The sequence below is a fragment of the Cyprinodon variegatus genome, unplaced genomic scaffold (assembly GCF_000732505.1).
Source record: "Cyprinodon variegatus isolate N-32 unplaced genomic scaffold, C_variegatus-1.0 Scaffold26, whole genome shotgun sequence".
Lineage (NCBI taxonomy): Eukaryota > Metazoa > Chordata > Actinopteri > Cyprinodontiformes > Cyprinodontidae > Cyprinodon > Cyprinodon variegatus.
Window position 1 is genome coordinate 591,906 of NW_015150479.1, and position 9,687 is coordinate 601,592.

Below are 9,687 nucleotides of genomic sequence, written 5' to 3' on the forward strand. Positions count from 1 at the left end.
CTACAGTGTGTAATAATTACAGGGATATACAGTCAGAAATGTAATATATTATACATAACTTTGTTATTTATCATCATCTACGAGCTCAGCCTCTTAACCTTAATATTTGCGATGCCTTAGAATTCGTTATTTATAATTACATAGAAGCGGGTCTCGCAGCCATGGAGGCAGACATCTTTGCGCTACGGCAGCGCAGAGCCAACAAAGTAGCGATTGCGAGATCGCCAAAACGTCACAACGATGTAGAAAATATAATGGGTATATTTATTATCTTAAGTCTACATGAAATCAATACCCTACACGGACTAATGAAATACTATCTGTAAAATTATCTATGTAAACAAACCTCATCACTTGAGAAGGTAGGTGATGCGGATGTCGTGGAAGACATTTTGTCCCGTAACGCTCGCCGTACTGTTGGGGGGGAGATGTTCATGTTGCTGCAGTCTGCAGTCTGACCGCTAGATGTCGCTAAAAGTTACACACTGTAGCTTTAAATGTGCTATAGAAATAAAATTGACATTGACATTAACAAATGCTATACCTACTGAATATCCACATGCTGGCTTTTTCAGGTATCTAGAAGTTGTGGTTGAAGAATCACGCTGGTTCACTCTTCATGAGGTCAAACAAAGAGGTATTGTTTTTTTCAGAAGCTGCCTTAAAATGCTTCAACTGTCATTTTTTTCATTTAAAAAAAGTGCCATAATTGATGCTTATTAAATGATGACACAATCATCAAAGCTTTCCCAAATGTCTGAAAGGCACAATCATCACTTTTACTACTTCCTTCCACTACACATATTGTTTTGGATCAAGTGTCAAATCTTAAAATTTGGTTTCATCTGATCAGAGCCCCTTTCTTGTCTACAGGTTTTTTGTGTCCCATGAAAGGAGATCTATTGTGGCTGTCTTTCTTCTCTCTTTCTACGTGCCACTTTTTTTATATGTAACTAAAAGCTTGTGCCAATAGATTGTTTCATCTAAACCATAGTGTCTCCTTTAAAATCCAAAGAGCCATTTTGCCTTGAGTCTGGATTAAAAATTGTCTATAGTTGCAAACATTTAAAGGTATAGTGAAGGGCGTTCTTTTTCCGGGTGGATCATCAAAATAAGTGGTCCTCCTAATTGTCAATCATTCTGGTGATATGTTTAAGCAAGGCCTCCCTACGGGCTCGTCCCCATTTTCACTTACTGGTGGTGAGTCTGACATAGTGGAAAAATAGCAAATCATCCTTTGGAAAGTAAGCTTGTATGAGCAATGCAAGCAGCAGCTTTTAAACAGAGGGTGCACTAGGAGAAATGGGCTTGTGCATGCTCTCTCACACGTTTAATAGGCGTTCCCTCTGGGGAACGGGTATAGGGTTGTGTATATGCATTTTTTAAAGTAGAAAGGGTGGGTCTAGGTCTAATGGATGATTCGCGAAAAATCCTCCACTATACCTTTCAGCTTTGTTGACTATTTATGACCTTATAGATAGAAGAAAAACATTTTTTATTATCTTTGTTAAATATATGCGAAATAATCTGTTTACATTTCAAACAATATCAATTGGAAATCAGGAAAATCCTGAAACATTTCATAAGGCGAAAGCAAAGATTTTTCTCCATATGATATTATTTTATGTAAAAAGGAAAAAAAAGCAACAAAAATATTAAAGGTAAAGACAAGAAAAGTACACCTAAGAACATATTTTTTGGTATTTTTGCATGTCATTCTGTTGTAGAAATTCGATCAAATATCCTTCTAAGACTAGTATGTTTTACTCTACTTTCTACATGAGTTACGTCTTTATTTTTAGGCCATTATTAGGACCATTGTATAGGTTGCTAAGAGCCCTATGTTGCTCCAAAGCCACAGGGTGCAGACCCCTGACCTAAAACATCATTCCCTGCAGCTCCTTCAGAGTTACCACCAGAGTTTTATTTGGTTGTTTTTTGGATAAATATTTTTTCATCAGTCCTGTCAAACAAAGCAAACCACACGTCTCAGTTTTATTTGTTAATTCTTTAAAATAAGGGATTTTCCATATTCATGCATCTTCAAAGGTATATGATAAATTATGTTGGTCTCTCACCTAAAATCCTGTAAAAAAATAAAATAAATAAATAAATAAAAAATCACATACAGTATGAGAAAAATTTCAATTTTTTTTCAACTATGCCAAGTGCTTTTGGAAAGCACTGTACCTCACTATTCAAAACAGAGATGAAGAAATTGATTTTTAAATAGTCAGAAAAGAAAAGGGGACAATAAATTAGAGGGAATTAACTAAAAGGTGTAATCAAGCCACATTAAAGGGTAAAGAAAAACAGAGACTGGAATTTAATACAGATGGAACATTGGGTGAGTGGGGTGGGTTCTAGATTTTGAAGGGAGTAGCCGTATGAGAATAATTATAATGACTGATGTTGTTTACTCCCATTTCCCTTTGCATCATTTATTCTGTTGAGGTGGAAAACCCACCCAGTCCCCCTCCTCTTTCTTTTTCATGCCGTACTGTGGTGCCAAACCAATGTCACAATACCCCCCAGCCCACCCTATCCATTTACACTGGAAACATTTATCCTGCCCACAGCTTTCTACACTCCTTCACTTCTGTTCTGCTTCCATCTGACTTCACCCCTCTTTGTCTTGGTCTCCTTCAGTTTCCTTTATCCATCTCACTCCATTCCCTTTTCTCTCCATTTCTGCTGTCGGTGTGAGTGCTCCAAGCACATGTAAGATGTTAGAATGATAAACGCCCATTTACACTCTGAGAGACAAACTGAGGTTAGATGCTGTCACGCTTTCTTTCTTTTGTTTAATGTAGCCCCGGTGGACACACAGAGAAGCAGATGAGTGCCACACCATACAACTGCCTATTTAAACTGTGCTGTTTCTCTTTGCCAGCAAACATGCAGGATTGTATAAAAACAGATGTGTCATCCTAAAAACCATGTAGGGAGGCAGCCAGTCCGAAAACAGGAAAAAATATGTAAATACTTCTAAATAACTTCATGTGTGACCACGCTTATGGAGAAATTGTTCCCCCCCCCAGTTTTTGCAAAAACAAAGTAAAAAAATACAATTGTTGTCTTAAACCCTGAGAAGGGTCTTTTCCAGGGTGATGATGGTATTCACTTTGGAATTTGCTAATGATCTGCATATTCACAAACCGATGAGCAGTGGAGAAATATCTTTTTTCTTATTTTTTTCCCCCATGTGTGCTTATTTCTTTCTGAAGGGTATACCAACCTGTGACCCCCTTGCTTATCCATTGCTTGAACCCTTTCTCATACATTGCTGGTTTGAAATTGCTATCATATGCTACTCACCTGGGCATTTTCATTTCACTTCTTTCTTTATCCTGTGTTTTTTTTAATGTTTTGAACCACAATTCCATTGTCAACACTGTTGCTCCACCTGAACCTAAACTTTTGAACATCCAGCAGCCCTTTCATATGACACAAAACCATTTTTAAAAACAAATGTTCATTTTTTTTGTTTTTTAAACTAAATAGAGTTTTTTTTTTGTCTGAATATTTAAACTGTGCTGTATCTGACTGTCTTTAATTCTATTAAATATTTTAAACTATTCACACACTCCTGAACCTTGTGTAAATCACTTTGGTTAACTTCCATGATTTTAAAAGTGTTTATAAATAAATCTGAACATCCTTCCAAAAAAACAAAAACAACTTTAGGCTACTTCTTTTGTCTTTATAAAACGTTGTCATGAACAATGTGGTCAGAAGAATCTGGGTATAAAACATTGCTTTTTCACTTTTGTTTTTATTCATATCATAACTTTTGATGAGAGAGAGTGGATTTGCACTCTTCAAGAAATTGGGAACTATTACATCTCCAAATGTTTCCCTGAGTCAATGATGATGGACCTCAAATTGTGTGAAAATGGTCTAATGACCTACATTGGTAGCTAATAAAACCGTTCTACGTATATGAAGCATTTGCTCGTCAATTATTTTGGAGCATTTCACTTTCCAATTAAAAATCTGATTAAAAAAAGTTTGTGTGTACTTTTAGTTTGTCTTTGTTGTGTAATGATAGGTTTGGCCATCTGACAGAGGACTGATATCATTTAGAACCGAATGAAATCATAGCCTTCTATAATGGTTCGAAACCTAAAGCCCTACAATTGTACATTTTAAATTTTGCAGGCTAAAACATTAAACTCAAAAAAATATGTGTAACAAAGGTAGACCATAAACTACACTGGTGTTTTTAATTCTATTTCCGAGAAAAAAATCACTGTGTTCAACCACCTTGAAACCAAATAATTTCCCTTGTCTGAAAGTGCCTCTTCAGGTTTCCTCACTCAATAGTGGATTCTTTCATTTTTCTGTGGGTATTATACATTTAATCAAAATATACTTCTAAACTTTAGTGATTAGTATTGAAACTCCCAGAGAAACATACTCGCAGTTGAATTCCAACGTCTGCACACTTAAGTTAAAACAAAGAAGCAATTGGAGTAAGCTGTCGGAGAATCATTTTGGAGCAGGAAGTGTGTAATTATTGCAGACAGAGGGACAGATAGATGGATGTGTTTGTGTTTAACACTCCCACTCAATTTCCCTGCAATCTACTGGACTAATAGAAAGCAGGTGTCTCTCTTTCTCCATCCCTTCCTCTCTCTGCATGTGTGCGTATGAGAGCGAAATATGTCATGTTAAAAAACGGATAAGATGCTCTTGAATCGAGTTGTTGAACTCGGTGGATAAAGTGAACCTTTGGACCAGTTCCTGTTAGTTTTTTGAAAGATTTTCATGTGATGTTGAGTTTTCGTTATGCTCAAAGGTTCATTGAACTGCAAAAATAGGTGGCGATAAACAAAGAAATTCAGATATATCCCTGGTTTTAGTTTGGAAATCTCACACATTATAGTGACACAATCTAATATTAGTCATTCAAGCATGGTTTAAACTTAACTTTTTTTATTGTCTGTTCCTAAAAAACAAACTGGTACTAAAACATGGAGTTGAATTGCACTGGGCTACTGAAGAGAATGCATGGCTTTAATGTAACAGCTGGCAGAGATTTATGGAAGGCCAAAGGTGCCACAGTTCAGTGAAAAGATTAACTGTTACACCATAACAAAGCTCCAGATACAGCATCAATAAACTGCAGGAGAAGTAGCCCTTTACCTATTGGTCACTGCTGACGGGAGTAAAAAAACATCCTACACACTTCTGTGAATATGACATAACCATCTATAAACATATTTTTGAACATACTTTTCAAAAAGCAGACATTTTTGTGATAAGAATATATTCTTTTTTATTGGACGGATGATATATTCTACTCTTAAATGTCGTGTTTTTTCAGCTGAAAGTAGAAAACAGCCATAATTAGCCAAAATATAGACTTGAAAACATCAATGTGTTGGGACTAAATGTATATAATGTGTTATCTTAGAAAATATTGTAACATAAAAAAATATTTAACATATTTTGAAAAAGTCTAAAGTGAATACTACCTGCAGTTTGTCACTGTTTTAACTACCCACTGATACACAAATAGGTAATGATGGATAAAATAAATTGCTAAGGTGTTGCAATACACCCAAATTAAATAATCTTAGTGTTAAATGACCAGGTGATTATTTTTAAAATAAAGGTCTTTTTTTTTTTTTTTTTTTTTTTTTAAATCAGTGCCATTTTTTTAAGAAATATTTTCAGATTTAGCTGCTTTTACTTTTAGGTAATCATGTAACATTCCATATATTTACTGAATCTTTGCACTTTTAGTCAGACAGATCGGAAAGAAACGGAAAGAAAAGATTACAATGCAGTAAACAACAACAAACAACTGCGGTAAGCAGAATTGGCTGGAACGTTATGTAAAAATTAACTTTAGAAAGTGCAGCTATCAGTATGCAGAGGGTGTCTGTAGTATGAGCAGGATCGGTGCACACTGTACAATCCCATGCATGCAGTGCTGTTTCACATTGGTCACAGCGTTTCTCGCCTTTTTCCTACCAATCCTCAGTTTCCTCCCTCAGCAATAAAGAGGGATGCCTGGAACATAAAGAGTGAATCCCTGTGAATACCTTTCCTTGCTCTCAAATTATGAAATAGGATGCAGTAGGTACACATTTGTGCTTTCATTTCTCGGCCATGTGAATTTTATCCAGAGAGACATAAGATAAAATGCAAGAAGCGTTTTCCTGAAGGCAGAATTTTGCACACATTTTTGTGACTTGCCCTCACAAGCCATTTTAAAGCAGGATACTCTTCAGATCTGTATTTCCCTCGCAAGCATTGTGTGAGGGGCATCTCTTTTTTCCAGCATTTTTTGTGCATTTGTGCATTAATCCATAAAGTCAGGGATTGAGGTCTAGGATATTTTCCCAGCCACCATGTTTAAGCATCTTTATTCCAGATGTTGTTTATCTTTTCTCAATTTACAAGCTATAATCTAATTTCAAGAGTTTATTGTGCTGTTGTCATGTATGAGGCGTGAGCAGGATGTGGTAAGTGCATGGCTATAAAAGATTACTGTATGACAGAGGGATAGATGAATGATTAATCAGATAAAAGATCCAACTAAATGAAAATCCTATCCTCCTCTGTTTGAATTATTTACATAAAACAATATATTATGCATATGGAAAAATATAGACAGGTTACAATTTCCATGCATTGCTCCTCTTTGGTGCTCTTCAAGCCAATGGGATAGTTTGTTTGACAATGATTTGTTTGTGTCTTGTGCTTAGGCCTTTATATCAAATAGTATCAGAAACAAAAACAAAATAATCAAACATTTTTTTTGTCATAAAGAAAACCAGTCTTTTTCATGTTCTCATTTTGATCTTGAAAGGGATTACTTGTTTTCATACATTTGTCTGCCTAGATGCTTAGTTAAAATTTTGTGTCAGGATGGAAAGTTTAAGCATGTAGTTTTATTTAGTCCACACAAAGCATTTTGTTGCAATTCCTATTTGATATCAAAATCCAAGGAAGGTTTTTTTTTTTTTTTTGTCTGGTCCTTTGTTAGTTGTTACAACAAGGCAGCATGAGTATCACTTTATACAACCTATACAGTTCTACCATTACCTGGCTATAATCTCTTTCTCATGAGAGCCTGCTGTTGCCTTATGAACACGACTGTTAATGCTCAAACCGACACTTGGGGTATCAGGTATTTTTAGCAGTCTTTTCCTTTTGCAGTGAGCTGCAGGCCGCTTGGGGTCTGGAGTGAGCCTAGATATTTGTCACGTTAAACCATGGTTGCAGGAAAACCTCTCAGAGTTTGCATTGTGTCCCATTGGAATGCGCTTTGGGACCTGGAAGGTCTTGCCCCTTGACAGCACCCTGATTCACCCTTTTTATCTTTAGATCTAAAATATTTGAGACAGCAGCAAAAGAAGGATCGCACCCAGAACAATTCAGAAACACATAAAAGTTGTTGATTTTTGTATCAATTAAGCTCTTTCATATTTAGTGTCACTTATTAAATAATTGTCCTAAAAAACATTCACATTAAGAAAAAAAATCTTAGGTCATTGATAGAATCAATTAAAAAAACTGTTATTCCAGTTCATTACTGCTTTTAATATCTATTATATTTAGAAATAATTTTTAAAATTTTAATTACAAGAATTTAATTTCAATTTAAACTGAAATTTCCTCTGTGAATCATTTAATGGCACCATTGTATCAACTTTTTTTTTATTATTTGGTAATATGCTTGTTATTAAAAATCAATAGACTATCTTTGTTTCGATAATCATTACAACCATCATGACTATAAAGCCAGCTTTAAGACTACATTTCCCAGCAGGCCTCCTCGGGGGGGCGTTCGTCTACGTCATTGCTCTCAGCCAATAGGATCATTTCCTACCCGGAATCTCCCAGAAAAGAGGGACATTTAGTTTGGTGATTTCGGAAAGAACATTTTTTTTCTATCGTTTTGACACCGAAAGTAATGTTTTAATAACACCGCAATCTTTTTTGGAAATACAACAGTTTGATTCCTATGCATGTTATTTACAAGTAAGTTCTCATTTTAAACGCCCGCTGTCGAGTTTGTCGGCTGTTCTAAAAAAAAAAAAAGCTACATAAAATGACGAACGGCTCATTAAAAAGCCTTTCAAATGGTTGAAATGCTCCTTATTCTTAATTTAGGCACCGGTTGGCATTCAGCAGCTGTTGTTTGAGTTATTTGTTGGTACCTTCATAAACTGCAGAATGTAGTGGATGAAATGAAGACATCCTGTGGTCTGGTGTTGATACTGCACACAGACACTTTCAGTCGCAGGGGGTTGACGTTTTTTATTGTTATCCCTGGTTCTGCACACCTGAATCAAATAACTAAATTACCTCTCTTCAGTGTCCTGATTATTTGATTCCAGGTGTGTTGAAGCATAGATAAGTCTGAAAGGTGCAGAAAGTGGGACATCGAAGTTGGAGACCTTTCAATTAGAGGCATAGAAGGACAGGAAACAGGTTATTGCCATCATTCAAAATGATGAATTTAATGTATTTTTTGTGTTAATAATATACCTGTTTGTGTTAAAGCTGGAATTTAAAAATATTTCACCTTTAGAAGTTTTTTTTTTTTATAATACTGTCCTGCAGGTTTTGGATGCATCCCCGATCTAACATGCTGAATCAAATGAATGAATAATTACCACCTTTGTGAAACTTGATGCCATGCTGAAGAGGTAATTCAGTCATTTGAAACTCTGGTGTGAAAGCATCTATATTCAGGCTGCAAGTAACGATTATTTTGCAAATCGATTAATCTGTCGATTATTTTTTCGATTAATTATTTAATAGCCAAAGATTTTTTTAAAGAAGACTTTTTACAATATTGAGAGCAGGTGAAATAAAATAAAAAATCCACTTGTGGATTTTGGGTAGAGTATATTAATACACAATTAATTATGTTTTAATTTTAAATGCAAAGTGTTTTTTTTTTTTTTTTTTTTACAATCTTGGTATAATTGCTTCTCTGAGTTGCTCTGTCAGCTAAACGCATGTTTTAGAGTCTCTATACTCCAGTTAAAGATTTATCGATTACTAAACTAATTGATTATTATCCCGATAATTGTTAATCCCGATTCAGCCGATTAATTGTTTCAGCCCTAATCTGTATGGATGTGCTCAGTGCAAAGGAAAATTGCAGAATTGGTTGAAAATAATTGCAATATAAATTTTTGTGGAAATCATTCCATTTTAGATTAGATTTCTTTTCTACTTTTAGATGAGCATGAAAAAGATAATACACTAAATTAAAAATAGTATATTTAGGATGGCTGTCCACCCTCATTCCTTCTCTGTACATCTTTGTTTATCCATGTTTCTCTTTTTGCTCACATCTGTTTCTCAGGGCAGTATTAGGGTGCGATAGTGTAGCTGAAAATTGTGATCATAATATTCATCATAACTATCTTTCATTTCCAATTTCCTAACCACTTAACATAACTTTAGCATCCCGGCCAACAAGGAAAATCAGCTCATGTGGGCATTAAGGGTAGTTGGAAGCCATTTGATGAGCCTAATCAGATATAGATATGCAGTACATTAACAAACAACTGGAAATAAAACATAGATACAACACATTGCATACAAAGCAGTTCTTAGCAGCTGCATTAAAACAGGAATCTTTTGAATTTAGCCTTCAGAACAAAATAAAAATGGATCAGATGCCCTGCAAATTTCAGTGTATATATATATATA

General features: G+C 35.1%; 1 protein-coding gene across 4 annotated transcripts in view; it reads left to right on the forward strand.

Annotated features, from left to right (window-relative positions):
• Positions 1–7,861: 7,861 nt before the first annotated feature.
• Positions 7,862–9,687, forward strand: part of fancc (Fanconi anemia complementation group C) — a 51,037-nt gene continuing 49,211 nt past the window's right edge. For 2 of the 4 annotated variants that reach the window (XM_015395848.1, XM_015395856.1), the window contains exon 1: positions 7,862–7,998. The gene's annotated coding sequence lies outside the window, so the exon portion shown is untranslated. Of the gene's footprint in view, positions 7,999–8,357; positions 8,452–8,583; positions 8,670–9,687 lie in introns of all 4 variants that reach the window. The other 2 variants (XM_015395839.1, XM_015395832.1) reach the window with 2 other exon arrangements.